This window comes from Giraffa tippelskirchi, chromosome 4 (assembly GCF_054371585.1).
Source record: "Giraffa tippelskirchi isolate mGirTip1 chromosome 4, T2T-mGirTip1v1.2.pri, whole genome shotgun sequence".
Taxonomy (NCBI): domain Eukaryota; kingdom Metazoa; phylum Chordata; class Mammalia; order Artiodactyla; family Giraffidae; genus Giraffa; species Giraffa tippelskirchi.
In genome coordinates this window covers 65,837,497-65,859,854 of record NC_137278.1, presented here as the reverse complement: position 1 = coordinate 65,859,854, position 22,358 = coordinate 65,837,497, and the positions used below count along the sequence as shown (strand labels likewise).

The following is a 22,358-nucleotide window of genomic DNA, read 5'->3' as shown; positions in this document are numbered from 1 at the left end:
GTTTGTTTTTCCGGCATTGAGTTGTATGAGCTGCTTGTGTATTTTGGATATCAATCCTTTGTCAGTTGTTTCATTTGCTATTATTTTCTCACATTCTGAGGGTTGTCTTTTCACCTTGCTTATAGTTTGCTTTGCTGTGCAAAAGCTTTTAAATTTAATCAGGTCCCACTTATTTATTTTTGCTTTTATTTCCATTACTCCAGGAGGTGGGTCATAGAGGATCTTGCTTTGATTTATGCCATCGAGTGTTCTGCCTATGTTTTCCTCTTAAGAGCTTTATAGTTTCTGGTCTTACACTAGGTCTTTAATCCATTTTGAGTTTTTCTTTGTTTATGGCATTAGGAAGTGTTATAATTTCATTTTTTTACATGTAGCTGTCCAGTTTTCCCAGCACTATTTTTTAAAGAGGCTGTCTTTGCCCCATTTTATATTCTTACCTCTTTTGTCAAAAATAAGGTACCCATAGGTGCATGGGTTTATTTCTGGGCTTTCTATCCTTGTTCCATTGGTCTATATTTCTGTTTTTGTGCCAGTACCATACTGTCTTGATGACTGTAGCTTTGTAGTATAATCCAAAGTCAGAAAGGTCAATTCCTCCAGCTCCATTCTTCTTTCTCAGGACTGCTTTGGCTGTGTGGGGTCTTTTGTGTTTCCATATAAAATGTGAATTTTTTTGTTCTAGTTCTGTGCAAAATGCCATAGGTAATTTGATAGGGATCACGTTGAATCTCTAGATTGCATTTGGTAGTATAGTCATTTTTACAATATTGATTCTTCCTACCCAGAAACATGGACTATCTCTCCATCTGTTTATGTCATCTTTGATTTCTTTCATTAGTGTCTTATAATTTTCTCTGTACAGTTCTTTTGTCTCCTTAGGTAAGTTTATTCCTAGATATTTAATTCTTTTTGTTGCAATGGTGAATGGGATTGATTCCTTAATTTCTCTTTCTGATTTTTCATTGTTAGTGTATAGAAATGCAGGTGATTTCTGTGTGTTGCATTTGTATCCTGAAACTTTGCTAAATTCACTGATTAGCTCTAGTAATTTTCTGATACTATCTTGAGTGTTTTCTATATACAGTATCATGTCATCTGCAAACAGTGAGAGCTTTATTTTTTCTTTTCCAATCTGGATTCCTTTTATTTCATTTTCTTCTCTGATTGCTGTAGCTAGGACTTCCAGAACTATGTTGAATAATAATGGTGAAAGTGGACACCCTTGTCTTGTTCCTGATATTAGGGGTAATGCTTCAGTTTTCCACCATTGAGAATAATGTTGTCCATAGACTTATCATATATGGCCTTTACTATGTTGAAGTAGGTTCCTTCTATGCCCATTTTTGGGAGTTTTAATCATAAATGGGTGGTGAATTTTGTCAAAAGCTTTTTCTGCATCTATTGAGCTGATCATATGGTTTCTATCTTTCAATTTGTTAATATAGTGTATCACATTGATTAATTTGCATATATTGAAGAATCCTCGCATTCCTGGAATAAACCCAACTTGATCATGGTGTATGAGCTTTTTGATGTGTTGCTGAATTCTGTTTGCTAAAATTTTGTTGAGGATTTTTGCATCTATATTCATCAGTGATATTGGCCTGTAGTTTTCTTTTCTTGTGTTGTCTTTGGTTTTGCTATCAGGGTGATGGTGGCCTTGTAGAATGGGTTTGGAAGTGTTCCTTCCTCTGCAATTTTTGAAGGAGTTTTAGAAGGATAGGCATTAGCTCTTCTCTAAATGTTTGATAGAATTCTCCTGCGAAGCTATCTGGTCCTGGATTTTTGTTTTTTGGGGAGATTTTTGATCATGTCTTCAATTTCAGTCCTTGTAATTGGGTTATTCATAATTTCTATTTCTTCCTGGTTCAGTCTTGGAAGATTGAACTTTTCTAAGAATCTGTCCATTTCTTCCAGGTTATCCATTTTATTGTCATATAGTTGTTCATAATAGTCTCTTATAATCCTTTGTATTTCTGCATTGTCTGTTGTAACCTCTCCTTTTTCATTTCTAATTTTTTTGATTGATTCTTCTCTCTTTTTTTCTTGATGAGTCTGGCTAAAGGCTTCTCAATTTTGTTTATGTTCTCAAAGAACCAGCTTTCAGTTTTATTAATCTTTACTATTATTTCTTTGATTTCTTTTTCATTTATTTCTGCTTGAATCTTTATGATTTCTTTCCTTCTACTAATTTTGGGGATTTTTGTTCTTCTTTTCCAGTTGTTTTAGGTGTAACGTTAGGTTGTCAATTTGATGTTTTTCTTGTTTCTTGAGGTAGGATTGTATTGCTATAAACTTCCCTTTTAGAACTGCTTTTGCTGCATCCCATAGGTTTTGAATTGTGTTTTCATTGCCATTTGTTTCTAGAAATATTTTTATTTCCCTTTTGATTTCTTCAGTAACCTGTTGGTTATTTAGAAATGTGTTGTTTAATCTCCATATGTTTGTGTTTCTTACAGTTTTTTTCTTGTAATTGATATCTAGTCTCATAGCATTGTGGTTGGAGAAGATGCTTGATATGATTTAAATTTTCTTAAATTTACTGAGGTTTGATTTGTGACCCAAGATGTGGTCTCTCCTGGAGAATGTTACATGTGCACTTGAGAAGAAAGTGTATTTTTCTGCATTTGGATGGAATGTCCTGAAGATATCAATGAGATCCATCTCATCTAATGTATCATTTAAGACTTGTGTTTCCTTATTAATTTTCTGTTTTAATGATCCGTCCATTGGTGTGAGTGGGGTGTTATAGTCTCCTACTATTATTGTGTTACTGTCAATTTCTTCTTTTATGTCTGTTAGTGTTTGTCTTATGTATTGAGGTGCTCCTATGTTGGGTGCATAGATATTTACATTTGTTATGTCTTCCTCTTGGATTGATCCCTTGATCATTATGCAGTGTCCTTCCTTATCTCTTGTAATCTTCTTTATTTTAAGGTCTATTTTGTCTGATATGAGGCTGGCTACTCCCAACTTTATTTTGCTTGCCATTTGCATGGAATATATTTTTCCATCCTCCCACTTTCAGTCTATATGTGTCTTTAGGTCTGAAGTGGGTTTCTTGTAGACAGCATATATATGGGTCTTGTTTTTGTATCCATTCAGCCAGTATGTGTCTTTTGGTTGGAGCATTTAATCCATTTACATTTAAAGTAATTATTGATATATATGTTCCTATTGCCATTTTCTTAATTGTTTGGGGTTGATTTTGTAGATCTTTTTTCTCCTCTTGTATTTCTTGACTATATAAATCTAAGTCTAAGTTGCTTCAGTCGTGTCTGACTCTGTGCGACCCCATAGACGGCAGCCCACCACGCTCCCCTGTCCCTGGGATTCTCCAGGCAAGAACACTGGAGTGGGTTGCCATTTCCTTCTCCAGTGCATGAAAGGGAAAAGTGAAAGTGAAGTCACTCAGTTGTGTCCAACTCTTAGCGACCCCATGGACCGCAGCCCACCAGGCTCCTCCGCCCATGGGACTTTCCAGGCAAGAGCACTGGAGTGGGGTGCCATAAGTCCCTTTTAACGTTTGTTGTAAAGCTGGTTTGGTGGTACTGAATTCTCTTAACTTTTGCGTTTCTGAAAAGCTTTTTATTTCTCCATCAATTTTGAATGAGCTCCTTGCTGAGGACTATAATCTTGGTTGTAGATTTTTCCCTTTCAATACTTTAAATATATCCTGCCATTGCCTTCTGGCCTGCAGAGTTTCTGCTGAAAGATCAGCTGTTAAGCGTATGGGGTTTCCCTTGTATGTTACTTGTTGTTTCTTCCATGCTGCTTTTAATTTTCTTTCTTTGTGTTTAATCTTTGTTAGTTTGATTAGTATGTGTCTTGGTGTGTTTCTCCTTGGGTTTATTCTGTATGGGACTCTGTGCCTCTTAGGCTTGATTGACTATTTCCTTTTCCATGTTGGGGAAATTTTCAAGTCTAATCTCTTCAAAAAATTTTCTCATACCCTTTCTTTTTCTCTTCTTCTTTTGGGACCTCTATTATTCAAATGTTGGTGCGTTTGATATTGTCCCAGAGGTCTCTGAGACTATCCTCAGTTCTTTTCATTCTTTTTACTTTATTCTGCTCTTCAGAAGTTGTTTCCACCATTTTATTTTCCAGCTCACTGATTCATTCTTCTGCTTCAGATATTCTGCTATTGATTCCTTCTAGAGTATTATTAATTTCAAATTGTGTTGTTTGTATGTTTATTCTTTAATTCTTCTAGGGCTTTGTTAATTGATTCTTGCATTTTCTCCCTTTTGTTTTCAAAGTTTTTGATCATCTTTACTATCATTATTCTGAATTCTTTTTCAGGTAGTTTGTCTATTTCCTCTTCATTTATTTGGACATCTGTGTTTCTAGTTTGTTCCTTCATTTGTGTAGTATTTCTCTGCCTTTTATTATTTTTTTTTAACTTACTGTGTTTGAGATCTCCTTTTCCCAGGCTTCAAGGTTGAATTCTTTCTTCCTTTTGGTTTCTGCCCTCCTAAGGTTGGTCCAGTGGTTTGTGTAAGTTTCATATAGGGTGAGATTTGTGCTGAGTTTTTGTCTTTGTTTGTTTGTTTTTCCTGATGGGCAAGGCTGAATGAGGTGGCAATCCTGTCTGCTGATGATTGGGTTTGTATTTTTGTTTTGTTTGCTGTTTAGATGAGGGTCCTGCACAGGGTGCTACTGGTGGTTGGGTGATGCTGGGTCTTGTATTCAAGTGGTTTCCTTTGTGTGAGTTCTCACTATTTGATACTCCCTAGAGTTAGTTCTCTGGTAAGTCTAGGGTCTTGGAGTCAGTGCTCCCACTCAAAGGCTCAGTGCTTGATTGCTGGTCAGGAACAAGGATTCTACAAGTGGTTTGTTATGGCATTAAGTGAGATTAAAACAAATATCCAAAAACAAGAAACCAAAGATGAACCCCAGACAAATGGCAGTTACAGAATCAGGCAAATAATAATTAAAATAATGGAATATACACATATACATACACACCCATGAGCAAAATGAAAACAGTCCAACAAAAATAAAGTCCAGTAGATTGACCCAGCAAACAAAGTAAATCAAAAATTATGTTTACCAGTTAAGACCAAAACTAACTAAAGCACAAACCGGAAAACAAAACTAAAGCAAGGTGCCAATTGGGGAATAAAGCAATGAAAATAAAACTAACAAAATGTTGAGAGAAAAAGAAAGAAAGAATAGATACGCAAATTTAAATAGAGGTAGAGGAAGATTTATATACATTAAAGATTAACTGCAAGGGGAAAAGGACAATAGGAAAGGCAAACAAAGGAATAAATGTAGAAAAATATAATAGGTTTAAAAAAATTAAAAATTAAAATTATAAAAAAGAGAAAAGAAAAAAAAGAAATGGAAGAAGAAAGAAAACAGGAAAAAGAACAGGATAACTCCACAGAACTGCAAAAGCCCAACGTAGAGGTGGAGGTTTATAACAACAATAAAAAGTGTGACTGAATATACACATATTCATATATACCCATAAGCAAAATCGAAACAGTCCAACAAAAATAAAGTGCAATAGATTGGCCTGGCAAACAAAGGAAACCAAAAATTATATCTACCGGAACAAAACTAACTAAAACACCAACTGGAAAACAAAACTGGAGCACGGTGCAAACTGGGGAATAAAACAATGAAGATAAAACTAACAGATATGTTGAGAGGAAAGGAAAGAAAGAGAATAGATATGCAAAGTTAAATAGAGGTAGATAAAGAAGATTTATATACATTAAAGGTTAACTGCAAGGGGAAAAGAACAGTAGGAAAAGCAAACAAAGGAATAAATGTAGGTTAATAATAATAGGTTTAAAAAATTAAAATTAAAAAAAGAGAAATAAAAAGGAAAACTCCACAGAATTGCAAAGGTCCAAGATAGAGGCAGAGGTTTATAACAGCAGTAAAAAAAATATGACTGAGAAAAAAAAAGAAAGCTCAAAAGCTTAATTAGATTTCATAGTGCCAATAAAATCAACAACTACAACAGAGGTAGGAGTAAAGGGGAAAAAAAGAAAAAAAAATCCAAAAGAATCTTCAGAGCAAGTCAAGACATAAGAATAATAAATGTTTTTCTTGAGTCACTGCTGTCAGAGTCCTTTCCCTCCCTGGGAGTCACAGTCCACTTCACCTCCCAAGGATGCCCTCCAACACTGCTGATCTCTGGACCTGCTATGGGGGCAGCTAAGATTCTAATCTGGTCCTACTCCTATGTGTTCTTGCCTCCAATGTCCACAGCTATCAAAACTAGTGTGTTTTCTTTTGTGGGAGCCTTCAGTGACCTTTAATATATTCCATAGACACAGAGTCTGACTAGTTGATCATGTGGAAGATTTTGGGTCTTCTTCCTTAGCCTCACTGCCCCTGGGTTTCAACTGTGGTTTTATTTCCACCGCTGCATGTGGGTCATCCACTGGGGTTTGCTCCTGAGGCTGCCCTGGAGGGCTTGGGATTGCCCCTGTGAGGGCCAGGTGTGGAGGTGGTACAGCTGCTTGGGTCACAGGGGTTCTGCCAGCACCAGGTACTCAGGGAATTGGCGGCTAGGGCAGCAGGAAATACAGTGCTCTAGAAGGAAACGGCAACCAGTATTGGCCAATACACTCCGGTATTCTTGCCTGGAGAACCCCCCTCCCTGACTGAGATCCCTGGAAAGCCACAGTATACAGGGTCGCAAAAAGTCTGACACTACTGAAGCGACCCTGCATGCATAGATGCAAGACGTTTTTTTGCCTTGGGCAGCTCTGCCCCAGTGAGAGTTGAGCATGAAGGTGGTGTAGCTGCTTGGCTTGCGGGGACCCTGGCGGCACCTAGTGGGCAGGAACAGGGACAGCTTCCACCACAGGAGTTATGGCCCTATCAGAGGCTTTTTTCGAGCCTCTTGTAGCTGGCGATCAGAAGGCCTCTTTGTCCAGTCTTTCTCCGTAGCTCCTCCCATTAGGGCACTTAAAGGGCTCCCTTGCCTGGGGTCCTTCTCTGTTGTTCAGTGCGTCAGGCACATAGAGGGGCCCCCCTGGCTGGGGTCCTACTCTGTAGATCTGTGCCTCAGGCACTTAAAGGATCACCCTGGGTGGGGTCCTGCTCAGTAGTTCAATGTGTCAGGCATTTGATGGGCCAGCCTCTCTATTGTTCAGCTGCGGATGCTGGTGTGTGGGAAGAGAGAGGCTGTGGTGATGGCTCCACCCCATACACCTGACTCAGCAGTATCACCTTGCTTCCATGGCTGCCTTGCTTTCCTCCACAGGCATTTCCCACCACAATCTCCTCCCTCACCTCCCCTCGATCCATTTCTCCGCAGTCAACAGCAGCCCTCGCCCTGGGATTGCTCCACACTCCCCAAACTCCAGCTCCCAGCCGCTGTGCCTTCCAGGGGACCCTCGTCCCTGTCCGGGGTATGCATGGCTGCAGCAAGGACTCTGATTCTCATTCCATTTAGGCTGCCACAGATCAGCTGTTTCACTCTCAGCCTTAAATGTTTCTCCTCTGACTCAGATAATTGCCGCAATGTGGGGATCAGACCCCTGCTTCAGTTCCCCCACCCATCGAGGGCAGGTCCAGTCCTACTAACACTCCTGTTTTTTCCCCTAGTTCCTTTGTCCTACCGAGTTTTGCGTAGTTCTGTATATTCTTTTCCTTTGGTTAGGTACTCCTGTCCGCTCTCAGCTGGTGTTCTGCATGTAGTTCTGTGTCTGAAGGTGTATTCCTGATGTATCCATGGAGAGAGATATACTCCACATGCACCTACTCCTCCGCCATCTTGTTCTCCCAAGACTCTTTTTTTAATAGAAGGTTTCAAACATACCTAAAAGTAGAATAATGAAGCCCCAAGTACCCACCTAGTATGTAGGCTTTTAATAAACAATGGCAGGTTTTTCTCTATGAAAGTTTACTGATATATGCTCCCATCTAGATGAGATTTATATTCATTTTTGTACAGTTGAATTTTATAGCTGCTGCATCCAATGTTATATGTCTCAATATATCTTTTAAAATAAGAGTAACTTGGTGGTTGGAGAAGGAAATGGCAACCCACTCCAGTATTCTTGCCTAGAGAATACTGTGGATGGAGGAGCCTGGTGGGCTGCTGTTCATAGGGTCACACAGAGTCGGACACGACTGAAGCGATTTAGCGTGCATGCATGCATTGGAGAAGGAAATGGCAACCCACTCCAGTATTCTTGACTGGAGAATCCGAGGGACAGAGGAGCCTGGTGGGCTGCTGTCTGTGGAGTCGCACAGAGTCGGACATGACTGAAGCAACTTAGCAGCAGCAGCAGCAGCAACTTGGTGGTAGGGATGGAAAGTGATGGGAAAAATAAGGCATAGTAACTTTTATTGCATAGGACAATAGTTTTAATCTAGCACAGGAATGCCGGTCAACTCAGTGTAGCTTCCTGGTTCAGTATGCTTGGAGGGATACTGAGAGCACATCCAGGATCTGTTGGAAAAGTGCTAGGACTGACGAACAATGCCTACTACAGGGAAAGCGGGGAGAATTGTTGGCATTTGCGTTACATGGTTTTTTGATTCTGCTTTTGCTTGTAAGCACAGCAGCATGCTTTTGTAGGATTCTTTTGCTTAGTAGCCATAAAAACCCATTTGGTTTATTAAAAGGTGATGAGATATTTCTGTTTACCTATAGATTCCCCAATGTGTGCCCAACTCTTTGTGACCCCATGGACTGCAGCCTCCTAGGCTTCTCCGTTCATGGGGATTCCCCAATGCTTGCTATTAAATTGACAAATTTCCTTAAAAATACGATGCTCTTTTGAAAACAATTCAATGATGTTGGGATATATGTAAAAAGGATGTGCTGCACCATCATTAGGGGATCAAGTACAGGGGCTGTGTTAGAAGTAGGAAAGGATGGCACACGTCCAGGCTTGCAGCGTTACCTAGCTCCAAGCAGGAGCATGAATTTGTTGAAATCTGTGGTGTGGTTTGTGGTCATGGAACAGAGACAAAGCTAACTGACCCACACTGAGTCAAACTCCAAACCTTAAATTTTAAATTCCATGTTCATCTTTACTGAGCTAACCAGTCACAACAAAAATAAATTTAAAAAACAAAATAAAGTATGTCAGATATTTGAGAACTGCCTTTTCATGAACCAATGGATGTAAGTCTGGAAGGCATCCTGGAGATCATTTAGACCAGGCATTGGCAAACTACATCCCACGGGCCAAATACAGCCCACTGCCTGTTTTTGTAATTAAGAGCTGTACTGTAATTACAGCCAGGTCCATCTGTTTACGTATTGCCTGTGCCTGCTTTTGCACTACAAGGGCAGAGTTGAATAGTTATGACAGACTATACTGACCACAAATCCTGAAGTATTTATTATCTGGCCCTTTATAGAAAAAATTTGCCAACCTCTGATTTAAACCAACCTTTTCATTTTAGAGATGTGGAGATTGGGAATGAAATAGGTTGAGTAACTTGAGAAAACAGCTGGCAGAATTCCCCAAATTCCCAATGTCAGGATCCAGAGCTGTCATGATTTTGCTAAGAGAGAGCAGTTTTACATCTTCTGGAAGCCCCACTTTACTTCTTAGACAGGGTATCACTCCCTTCTCCACTGCCTTTCAGGTTTACAATAATGAAGACAATGAAAACTCTCCTCAAACAACACTTCACACATTCCTTCATCATTGCATTTATCATCTTGAATTGTAATTGTTTGCTTTTCCCACTAGACTATGAGTCCACTGGGGCCAAGGATCATGCTGTATTTGTCTCTGTAGCCAGATTACACAACAGAGATCTAATAACCATGTGCTCAGTGGTTTTCATTTTGTCACTTCATCTTCTTCCATGGCTGTTTTAAAATAAATGTTTTATTCAACTGTTGTGAAGATAAAATGCAAACATTATGATCTGTAATTTTGTCTTCCTGACAAAGGACCCACCCACCACTGAGATCCATCAATTGGAGGTGTTCAGAGCCAAATACTATTGATAGAAGGCAAAAATCTCAAATATTTTTCAAATAAAGGCCCTAAACCTCAGAGCTAACCTTTACCTATATTCCTAACAAATGGAAAAGGGCCTGATGTAAACCAAGAGCAATAAGGATGGAAGAGATGAAAGACTCAGTGGGACATTATGGTTGACTGTGCATGGATGTTGAGCATCTAGAACTCTAGATTCTGTCAAATTTCGGAATGAGGAAGAAGAGCACACTGGATGAGAGAGGTCTGGGTGGGGAGGGGATACAGGGCATAAGTGGAGGTGGGTATGGTGCAATCCAGGGTGGAGACTGGATAGACAGTGGATTATATGAATCTGGAGCTTTTGTGCTAAATCTAGGATAAATTCATTCAAAGAGTAGATGGAGATTAGGAGAGGAGAAGATTAAGAGCAGAAACCCAGAGATCACCAACATAAGGACTGAACAAAGTAAGAGAAACGCCCACTGAGAAGGATCCCCTGGAGAGGTAGAAGGAAGACAAAAGGAAATGTTTCAGAAGGCAAGATGGAGAGGATAAATGCCAACTGAAAATATTTTGAGGGAAAAAAAAATATGATGCTTGTCTCTGATAACCTTTTGTCTATCCAACCAGTCCATTCACACACTGCTGCTGCTGCTGCTAAGTCACTTCAGTCATGTCCGACTCTATGCGACCCCATAGACGGCAGCCCACCAGGGTCCCCCATCCCTGGGATTCTCCAGGCAAGAACACTAGAGTGGGTTGCCATTTCCTTCTCCAATGCATGAAAGTGAAAATTGAAAGTGAAGTCGCTCAGTCGTGTCCGACTCTTCGCGACCCCATGGACCGCAGTCTACCAGGCTCCTCCATCCCTGGGATTCTCCAGGCAAAAGTACTGGAGTGGGTTGCCAGTGCCTTCTCCGCACAGGCGACTGGAAATATTTTGGGAGTAAAGGAAAACTTTTCTTACGTCAGTCACTACAAGTAGAAAGCTGATAGGAAAGATGATTTGCTTTTACACAAATTTGCTCCACAACTACCTTTTATAGAGTCCGTTTATCAATTGAGGATTTATACCAATTAGCTCAGGCTTTTAATGAGTTCCAATAAAAACCTGCTTGTGCTATTCAGATTATACTCCTCTTGAAATGCATGATTCATTATCATCTGATACTTTATGCTGGTTTGAGTACTTTAGGCCTAAAATAAAAGCTTCTCAATGCATAAAATCATGTCCAAATGAGAGCTGTCTTGAGCTAGAATATCTAAAATATTTTTTAAAGGTTAAAAAACAATGCTTACTTAGTGTGTATGTTTGTGTGTGTTAGTCACTCAGTTGTGTCCAACTCTTTGCAACCCCATGGACTCGAGCCCGCCAGGCTCCTCTGTCCATGGAATTCTCCAGGCAGTATTACTGGAGTGGGTTGCCATTCCCTTCTCCACTTAATGTATGGTAATGATGCTGCTGCTGCTGCTGCTGCTAAGTCGCTTCAGTCGTGCGACTCTGTGCGACCCCATAGACGGCAGCCCACCAGGCTCCACCATCCCTGGGATTCTCCAGGCAAGAATACTGGAGTGGGTTGCCATTTCCTTCTCCAGTGCATGAAAGGGAAAAGTGAAAGTGAAGTCGCTCAGTCGTGTCCAACTCTTAGCGACCCCATGGACCGTAGCCTACCCAGCTCCCCCGTCCATGGGATTTTCCAGGCAAGAGTACTGGAGTGGGTTCCCATTGCCTTCTCCTAGTGTATGGTAATAGTCAATAAGAATTTGTTGAATGAATGTGTAAGTAAATAGATGGTATATTTTCCTATAATTCTTCACCTACATATTGTGGTAATTTTAAAACAACTCCACAAATTCTTTGACATTCTTCTCACTAAAAGTGGGATCCGATTCCCCTCTACCCTGAAGGAGGACTGGCTTTAGTGACTGGATTCTAATAGAATGCAGTGGAGCTTACCCTGAGAGTCTTCCAAGACTGGGTTAGAATAAACAATTCTCTTGCGCCTGGCTGGCTCATTCTCTTGGACGCTGTGCCTTTGGACCCCTGAAGCTGACAGATGTGTAAGAAGTGTAGCTACTCTGAAGCACCATGTTGGGAAGGGCACACAGGCATAGAGAGAGATGCCTGAGGAGCCTCAGTTGTGCCAAACCCAGGTGACTGAGTTCTCCTAGGATGCCACGCCACACCTATGAGTCACTAAGCCGTCCAATTATTCCAGTCCTCAGGCTTTGAGCCGCCCTCTACAACATGCATGGCAGAAATGAGTTCTCCCTGCTAAATTCCATCCACAGTGTAGACCTGTAAGCAGGATATTCTTTTAAGCCTCTAGGCTTGAGGGTAGCAACTATACTAATAAGTGCTGTGTATCCGACTCTTTGCAACCCTATGGACTATAGCCCACCAGGCTCTTTCTGTCTTTGGGATTCTCCAGGCAAGAATACTGGAGTGGGTTGCCATTTCCTCCTCCAGGGGATCTTCCTGCATTAGGGATCAAATCTGTGTCTCTTGTGTCTCCTGCTCTGCAGCGGGAGACTGCAGTCTGCTGACTGCATTGAGGAAGCCACTGTAGTAATGGGAACATTCCCTAATTAGAACATTGGCTATACGTTGCCATGAGGTTATTATTACTTGATCACCATGGAGAACATTATGAGCCTTCAGCACATTCCTTTTCTGGCTAATTCTCTCTGTGGCAAGGACCTACTACTCCAGCAGCCACTGGATAGAAAGGCCTTCACTTCCTTTACCCTTCCTAAATCTAGGAAATCTTTTTCCTTCCAAAGTTAGAACAAATCACCTCTTTCTCAAAGCAAACTGCCTGAAGGTGGGGTTTGTAAACACAGTACAGTAAGTGGTAGGTTTTTCTTGTCTCTGCCCTAGAAACAAGGACTTACTAGAATATACTTCAGTATAGTCCAAGTGAAGAGAGAGTGTCCTCAGGAACAAAGGAACTGTGAAGAAAACCACAGTCTTGTTAACCTGTGTGAGGCAATGAGGTATTAAGTGAAAAGCAGTGGGTGGTATAGAGTTCTTTAAAAGGTGATCAGTATTGCCATTTCAGTGTTTTCTGGGGAAGAAGGTTTATCATATGTTTCCTAGGCCAAAATACACCTAAACTGGAGAAAGAACAATCTATTGTAATTCTTTCTCATTAGTGTGCTTCCCCAAATGGAAAATTCTTATATAGACGATATATTTGACAAATAGAGCATCCAATATAAATGAATACATGATATTGCATTTTTATAAATTGATCTATGAATTTGGTTACTATACATTTGTTCTCCTGAATTTGATCATTTCAGAGAAAGCTTTTAAGATCAATTTCCTAGACCACTGAAGACCACTGGCGTCTCCATCAATGTAATGATGCCTCATAGGAGTCTACAGGAAGCTGCTAGCTACTTTCTGTCTTTGATGTAAGTTTAGCTGTAGCAGGAAATAGTGTGTGAAGAGGCTCCCAAACGTGAGTCCTCACCTGGCTGACTGCCAGAATAAATAGTGCTTTCTAGACCCAGTGTCAAGGAGTCTGGTTTCTTTCACAGCGGGACCCATCTTCTGGCTTTAGCTTCATGGTTATAACTTCTGAGACCTCAGAAACTTTTAATGCTATTCAAATGCAAACATCCCACTCTGAGTTTGGATTTCTATGCCTAGTTTTAATGGCCTCATCTAAAAGTCACTTGGAAAACTAAATATGACAGCTGCTTACTATGTAAGTCGCTTTCAGTTCAAAAGAAAGTGAAGTGTTAAGTTGCTCAGTTGTGTCTGACACTCTGCGACCCCATGGACTATAGCCCACCAGGATTCTCTGCCCATGGGATTCTCCGGGCAAGCATACTAGAGTGGGTTGCCATTTTCTACTCCAGGGCATCTTCCTGACCCAGGGATCAAACCTGGGTCTCCCACACTGCAGGAAGATTTTTTACCATCTGAGCCACCAGAGAAGCCCCTCAGATCAAAAGAGGGAGATGTAATTAATTAAACTGCATTCTGATTCTAATACCAGACATTCTCTAATCTCCATCAGCACCACTTTCCCTGGAGGTGGAGGACCGCAGCGCCAGAACCCCCTCCACCCTCCCCCGCCCCCTACAGTCCCGATTTCAAGGCCCGGGTCAGGAGGGCAGCTGCGGAGAAGGCAGATACATGTTTTTATGACCTCAGAATGATGTGTGTCTCACTGTAATGGAAAATGTATCTAGCAAAGTCAGTTGTAAAGTAAAACTCTGTAAATAAATCTCCACACCCCCTTCCAATGATTTCCTTCATAAAAATCAAGGGAACAGCATCAAGGAGAAAAAGAAAAAAACAAAAACACAACCCTCACAGCTTTATGTGTTTATATTAATACTTCACTTTGTTCCCAACACAACTGGAAGTGATTTGTAAGGCTATGTAAAACTGTAACAGGAGAGTGCACATTTACAAGCGAGAAAGGATAAAAAACAAGGGTGGGGACATAAAACAGAGCCAGCAACAAGGCTTTTAAAAATGTCTGAAATAATGGGCTCTGCACTGGGTGGGTCACAGTTTGGCTCTAAACTATCAGCCTATCAGCCTATCAGCCAATGGCATCGCCCCAGCAACTCAATTTGCTTGTGAGCATTTTGGGGGAGTGGAAAGGTCAGGGTGAGGGGGCAGAATACAGGCGAGTCTGGCCAACTCCCTTCTCATTTGGCTCCATGTAGGAGTAGATTTGAACACATCCGGAATAGAAAACATCCTAGACTGTGTGTCCTTAAAGCACTCCTCCTCGACTATTGTTCTGAGGCAAGATGCTTGTAAATATCGGAAGGCACAGAATTCAGAAAAGAGGCAGGCTTGGGTTGCCAAGAACAGAACCTTAACGTTGTGTAAAGCTGTTGTGTCTCTCTTCTTATCCATAATCTGACAGCTCTAGAGACTGATCTGTTCTTGCCATCTTCATTTCTTCACTTCCCCCTTACTTCTAAATCCACTCTCATCAGGATTCTACACCACCACGTGACTGAAGTTGATCTTGGAGAGGTCGCCAAGGTATCCTTCAGTTCATCTTTCACTTGGGTCTCAGGAGCATTTGGAAGTTGACATCTCTTTCCTTAAAAATATTCTGTATACTTAGCTTTCCTAATGTTGCAGGAAGTGGAACCCTTTCAGGGTCCAAGAGTGGGCTCTTGTCTAACGCTTGGAAATGAACTGTCTGAGGAGACACATGTGCTGACAAAGCAAAAGTCCTTATTGGAAAGTGGCATCTGGGCAGAGAGCAACAAGGTAAGGGAAGCCAGGAGTCCTGCTCAGCCATCTAGCTCAGGATTTATGGTAATGGAGTTAGTTTGCAGGTTGTCTCTGGCCAGTCATCTTGCTTGGCCCAATATTGGTCTGACTCAAGGGTCCTTCCTGGTGGCATCCACATATCTCAGCCAAGATGGGTTCTAGTGTGAAGGATTCTTGGAATTTGGTAGGATATATTATGGGCTGGCATCCTCCTCCACCACCGTGTTCCTTATTGGACCTCCTATCAGGAGACAATTCATGCAAGTGGTTACCATCGTGCCTGGCCAAGGCAGGAGGTTTCAGTCAGCAGTTCCCTAACGCTAACACTACACTTCATGGTTCTCTCTCTCTTCTTCGGTAACTCTCTCTACCTGTCCTCTATCTGCTTCTGCTTGCCACTTGGCCCGTCAGTGTTGGTTTTCCTCGGGATTCTGTTCTAGTGCTGAGAAGAACTCCAGATCAGAGAGAGTTTACAAAACTGGTGCTATCACACAGGACAAGGAAAAAAAATATATATATATTTCTAATCTTTTGTATCCCATAGTGTAGAGTTTCATGAAGTTCTTGTTAATAGAATAGCAGCAGTGCCTGTGTGCTCACTCAGTTGTGTCCAGCTCTTTGCGATCACATAGACTGGAGCCCGCCACACTCCTCTGTCCATGAGATTTCCCAGGAAAGAATACTGGAGTGGGTTGCCGTGCCCTCCTCCAGAAGGATCCTCCCAACTCAGGGATCAAATCCGTGTTTCTTAAGTATCCTGCATTGACAGGTGGACTCTTTACCATTGAGCCCCATAGAAAGCCTCTAGGGCTACACGAATACAGGAACCGCTAGCCACATGTGGCTGTTGAGCACTTTAATGTGGCATGTTTGAATTGAGATGAATCATAAACGTAAAATAGATTTCAAAGACGTGACATAAAAAGTATGTAAAATAGCTTGTTCATTTACTATTTATATAGATTATATCTCTTTGTTTTGGATCAGTTCAGTTCAGTCGCTCAGTTGTGTCCGACTCTTTGCGACCCCGTGAACTGCAGCACGCCAGGCCTCCCTGTCCATCACCAACTCCCAGAGTTTACTCAAACTCATGTCCATTGAGTCGGTGATGCCATCCAGCTATCTCATCCTCTGTCGTCCCCTTCTCCTCCTGCCCCTAATCCTTCCCAGCATCAGGGTCTTTTCCAATGAGTCGGTTCTTCTCATCAGGTGGCCAAAGTATTGGAGTTTCAGCTTCAACATCAGTCCCTCCAATGAACACCCAGGACTGATCTTCTTTAGGATGGACTGGTTGGATCTCCTTGCAGTCCAAGGGATTCTCAAGAGTCTTCTCCAACACCACAGTTCAAAAGCATCAATTATTTGGCATTCAGCGTTCTTCACACTCCAACTCTCACATCCATTCATGACTACTGGAAAAACCATAGCCTTGACTAGATGGACCTTTGTTGGCAAAGTAATGTCTCTGCTTTTTAATATGCTATCTAGGTTGGTCATAACTTTCCTTCCAACAAGTAAGTGTCTTTTAATTTCATGGCTACAATCACCATTTGCAGTGATTTGGGAGCCCCAAAAAATAGTCAGCCACTGTTTCCGCTGTTTCCCCATCTATTTCCCATGAAGTTATGGGACCAGATGCCATGATCTTCGTTTTCTGAATGTTGAACTTTAAGCCAACTTTTTCACTCTCCTCTCTCACTTTCATCAAGAGGCTTTTTAGTTCCTCTTCACTTTCTGCTATAAGGGTGGTGTCATCTGCATATCTGAGGTTATTGATATTTCTCCTGGCAATCTTGATTCCAGCTTGTGCTTCCTCCAGCCCAGTGTTTCTCATAATGTACTCTGCATATACGTTAAATAAGCAGGGTGACAATATACAGCCTTGATATATTCCTTTTCCTATTTGGAACCAGTCTGTTTTTCCATGTCGAGTTCTAACTGTTGCTTCCTGACCTGGATACAGCTTTCTCAAAAGGCAGGTCAGGTGTTCTGGTATTCCCATCTCTTTCAGAATTTTCCAAAGTTTATTGTGATCCACACAATCAAAGGCTTTGGCATAGTCAATAAAGCAGAAATAGATGTTTTACTGGAACTCTCTTGCTTTTTCGATGATCCAGTGGATGTTGGCAATTTGATCTCTGGTTCCTCTGCCTTTTCTAAAACCAGCTTGAACAGCTGGAAGTTCACGGTTCATGTATTGCTGAAGCCTGGCTTGGAGAATTTTGAGCATTACTTTACTAGAGTGTGAGATGAGTGCAACTGTGCAGTAGTTTGAGCATTCTTTGGCATTGCCTTTCTTTGGGATTGGAATGAAAACTGACCTTTTCCATTCCTGTGGCCACTGCTGAGTTTTCCAAATTTGCTGTCATACCGAGTGCAGCACTTTCACAGCATCACCTTTGAGGATTTGAAATAGCTCAACTGGAATTCCATCACCTCCACTAGCTTTGTTCGTAGTGATGCTTCCTAAGGCCCACTTGACTTCACATTCCAGGATGTCTGGCTCTAGGTGAGTGATCACACCATAGTGATTATCTGGGTCGTGAAGATCCTTTTTGTATAGTTCTTCTGTGTATTCTTGCCACCTCTTCTTAATATCTTCTGCTTCTGTTAGGTCCATACCATTTCTGTCCTTTATCGAGCCCATCTTTGCATGAAATATTCCCTTGGTATCTCTAATTTTCTTGAAGAGATCTCTATTATTTTGGATATATCGGACTAAATAAAACATTGCTAAAATTAATTTCACCTATTTAATTTTACTTTTAACGTGGATCCTAGAACATGTTTAATTATACATGAGGCTCACATTACAAGACTGTTGGACAGTGCTACCTTGTGGAATTTTAACAAGTTCTGCATCTATTAGCAAGTTACATTCAGCATTCCTGATTGTATGCATGAATATATTCATGTATGTGTGTGTCTAAATTCTCCTTTGAATCAGAATCTTCCAGGTTCCCTCATTAATTTATGTATTGAATAGAAATCTTTGACACATCATATTGTATTTTCATGAGAATCACAGTTTTAACAGCTTATACTTTAACAGCCAGTCTATGGAGTTGCTCCAACAGGCCCATTCAGATCTGTTCTTCTAGCCCTTCAGTGGTTTTGTAAGGAGTTAATTCCCTATATTAAACTCCATGTAAACTAGCTAAGGTGGTTTTCATTACCTGCTATTTCATTACCTGACTGATACAAAAGCTAAAAATTAGTAAGTGCTTCTGTTGTCGTTTGTTCTTTAGTTGCTGTCATGTCCGACTCTTTTGTGACCCCATGGGCTGTAGCCCCACCAGGGTTCGCTGTCCATGGAACTTTCCAAGTAAGAATACTGGAATGGGTTGCCATTTCCTCCTCCAGGGGGTCTTCCCAACCTAGGGATCAAACCCGTGTCTCCCTCATTGCAGGTAGATTTTTTACCAGTGAGTCACCAGGGAAGAGTATTCTCTAGATAGTCTTTCAAACGATTTACACAGATTCTCTTGTTTAACCTTCATAACAATTCTCTGAGGTAAGCTACATACTCTCCTTTTCACAGATGAAGCACTGAGAGTTTAAGAAACCTACCCAGGATGACCAGTTGGGAAATGGTAGCTGGATTCACATCCAAGCAGAATGATCCGAAAGTCCACTCCATCACCACTGTGCTCCAGCAATGATTTTCTTGCCACTAAATGAAACAGATGAGCACACCTGTCACTTTGTGGACCTGGAAACTGTGGTGTGGCAGAAAAACTAGAGGTCCAATCATGCCTTCACTTTTGCCTTCTCTGCATCTAGGCCCTTGATTCAGCTGGCTGGTTCTCAGTGTCCTGGGCATAGCTCATGTTGGGTAGTTCTTGCAGACTCTCCCCAAAATGAGGAGGTTGAGTGACATGGCGTTTCCCACTGCAGCTGAGAAGCAGCTCCCCCAAGAACAAAGTTTTTAACTAGTGGAACTGCACTGAAGTGTGTGCTTTGGAGGCTCACACTTTGCCAAGCAGGCTGTTCATCATCTTTAGCAAAGGCAGAGAACAATAAAATAATTGCTTTTAAGGGCCTGCTTGGGTGTCAGACATTGCCTTAGGCAATTTATATACATTCTCTTTAATCCTTTCACTAACAGTGAAGTGGTACTATCCTGTTTTAAAGATGAAGAATCTGGTCTCAGCTTAATTATGGATATCCTAGGATTCCCCTGATAATCACTGAACTCTTCTCTAATACCTAGCAGAAACTCTAGACATTATATCAAAATGCCTTCAAAATGCTTGTATTGATAATAAAGAAATAATATTATTTGTACACATGTAACTGAATAATGAAACTTGCTAAATAAGGAGAATAGCAAAAATATTATATGCTGTCCTTCCATTATTAATGTTAGTTTGAAAGCTTGAAATGAGCAGACAACTCAATATTTTCCAGCATGCATCACATTAGCTTTTAATTCATTAGCTGTCTTTTCCTACTGTCTGCTTTCTTGCTATGGTCTACATTTTATACTGGTGCTACGGAGATATGCGAAAGGATTATGCTGCCCCACTTTAGTCCTAGGAAATAGAACTGCTATGAATTATTAATAATATTGGCTTTCTAATGCTTTATTGATCATTTCACCTCTTTGTTTCAGAGAAGGATATTAGTTAGATGGGATTTTTTTTTCCCCACCACCCCAGAAGCTTACTAGGTTTTGCAGGAAACATTAACTGACTTGAGTTGCAGAACAGATGGTCCTATGTTGATTTCCACCTCTACCTGTGATGGAGTCTCCCTCTATGCCACGCTTCTGTATCCTTGCTCAGTGATACGTTAATAGAGAAGTTTTCAAACTATGCTCTTCAGAGCCCTTAGGATTTCCCAGTGGTGCCTGAGGTGCAGTTGGTGGAAAAAAAGGCCTGGGGTGAGGGGCGGGGTTCTGCACCCCCCACCTCCACCCCAACTGTTCCCTTGTTCAGAGAAGCACTTCACTCTTGCTATAAGCATTAAGCTTTGGGGCAAGATTATGTTGGGAGGATTCTTTTTTTTTTGAAAAAGAAGCATAAAATTTTAAAATTAATATAGCACATAAATAGTAGGTGTCAGTACATACTTGAGATATAAAGAAAAGTGTCTAAGGATAATCACAGTATGTATGAGCATGTACAACCAACTGTGTGCTGAATCTGACTAATGTGGTGCCATGTCACGTGACTGCGTTTGCAGGATGGACATGGCCGTCCTGTGGTGTTCAAATAGTAACTGACTTCACTCAGAGTTCGCTGAATTCTGAGTGAAGTTCAGTGACTATGTTTATTTATATAGTGAGTAAACTCACAGTCACAAGAAATACAGTAAAATTTAGGGACTGACAAAAATACATGGACAGATGGCACGAATAAACTTTGTTCACAGGCTTATATTCAGGTTATTAGGTCAGATCCATAGGCCTCTAACTTCCTCTAAGAGACTGAATATTGTCATTATTTGAGTTATTTCATAGAGGACTGCCACAGGCAAAATATTTACTCACTTTGTGTAATAAAAGCAACTATGTCTTTACATTTCAAAGAGTTTTTAAAAAAATACACGAGGGTTTTGTTTTGTGTGATATAAAAATCAAAGTGTTAACAGGTGATGCTCAGGGTTCCTTTCTGTGTGTGGAGTACACAGACCCTAGGAATGCCCCTTCCTCTCATGCATGGAAGGTGCAGACCTGGGGAGGGCAGAAAGGTGACAGAGACTCAATTTATTCAGTAAATACATATCAAGGGCCCACTATCATTGGGTATCCTGCTAGAGGGTGGGGATCCTCTCTTCCTAGAATTTGCATTCTAATGTGGAGGAGGCAGGTAGTGAATACATAAACAATCATGTAAACGTAGCAATTATAGAATGTGCTAATTCCCGTGATGCTCACAACAGCATGGGAGTGGGGCCCTTTTTAGATACAGACCATCAGAGAAAGGTCTCTGGGAGGGCAGACACCTAAGTGCATTTTAGAAGGCCACAGCTGGCCTCTTTGCTGGCTGCCAAGGCCATAAATACGTGGCATTTACTGTACTTGATGGCTGAGTGTGTGCCATCTGCACCCACGAATTAGAGACAAGGCTGTGGAAACCTGGAGGGGACTGAGAGTTGGCGACTCTCTGAACAGGAACAGAAAAACACAGCATACTTAATTTATTAAACGAATAGATTTTTCCTTGGTCATTTAATATTTATCAGCATTGTGTTTTATTAATTTCTTTTTAATGCAAAGATGGCCTGCAGAACACTTAAATGTAATATGTACAAGATCATTGTCCTTTGCTATTTCATAAAAAATTGTTTTCACCACTGTGTATGGTTCTCATCAACCACGTAAGAAAGTGTAACCATAATAAAATTCCTCCTATTATTTCCTCATAATTGTTAAAGAAAACATGATTTGGGGAAGAGAATTAAACTTCACAAAAATCAGTTTCATTTTCAAAATTTCTGCATAAGGCACTTACTTGTATTAGAGTGAAGAGAGAACATGGTTTTCAAGTAACATGACTTTTGTCAATAGAATTTTCCAGTTTACATCCTTTCTTTTTTTTGGTTTTGTTTTTTAAAGCCTGCCAGTGGATCATGTTGCTTAAATAAAAATACCTGAAAGATATATGCACACAAAGCCAACTCAGATTTACAGCAGAAATAATAGACTTCAATCTCAAGCAGGTATAACTCACCCATCCATCCAACCATCCATTCAGCATTTATGGAGTCTACAAAACTAATAGGTAAAATATGCTGGAGTTAGAGCACGTATTAGTGTATTATGATCTTGCTGGCCTCTTGGCTGGGTGCACTGTTCATGATTCAGTTTTTCTCTGTAGCAATTCTCTGAAAGGCATGTAAGTAGCCAAAATATGGCTTAAAAAAAAAAGTGAAAGTGTGAGTTGCTCAGTTGTGTCCAGCTCTTTACGACCCCATGGGCTATAGCCTGCCAGTCTCCTCTGTCCATGGAATTCTCCAGCAAGAATACTGGAGTGGGCTGCCATTCCCTTCTCCAGGGGATCTTCCCAACCTAGGGATCGAATCTGCCTCTCCTGCATTGCAGGCAGATTCTTTACCATCTGAGCCACCAAAATGTGGCTAGAGAGACTAAAATAAAGAGCAATTTGAAATTATCCTGTCAATGTGTTAAAAATTGACAGAATGAATTTAAAAATACATGGGGGGGTTAACCTAGG

General features: G+C 40.9%; 1 protein-coding gene and 1 long non-coding RNA gene across 2 annotated transcripts in view; one reads left to right on the top strand and one right to left on the bottom strand.

The window, feature by feature from the left end:
• LOC145545346 (uncharacterized) overlaps positions 1-22,358 on the bottom strand; it is a 140,032-nt gene that overhangs the window by 80,354 nt on the left and 37,320 nt on the right. The window contains exons 3-4 of the long non-coding RNA XR_014082013.1: positions 21,636-21,774; positions 18,748-18,850 (exon numbers count right to left, since the gene is read on the bottom strand). This is a non-coding gene — a long non-coding RNA (uncharacterized LOC145545346). The remainder of the gene's footprint in view (positions 1-18,747; positions 18,851-21,635; positions 21,775-22,358) is intronic.
• The window catches only part of ACYP2 (acylphosphatase 2), a 184,156-nt gene that overhangs the window by 149,180 nt on the left and 12,618 nt on the right, over positions 1-22,358 (top strand). The gene's annotated exons all lie outside the window — the stretch shown is intronic.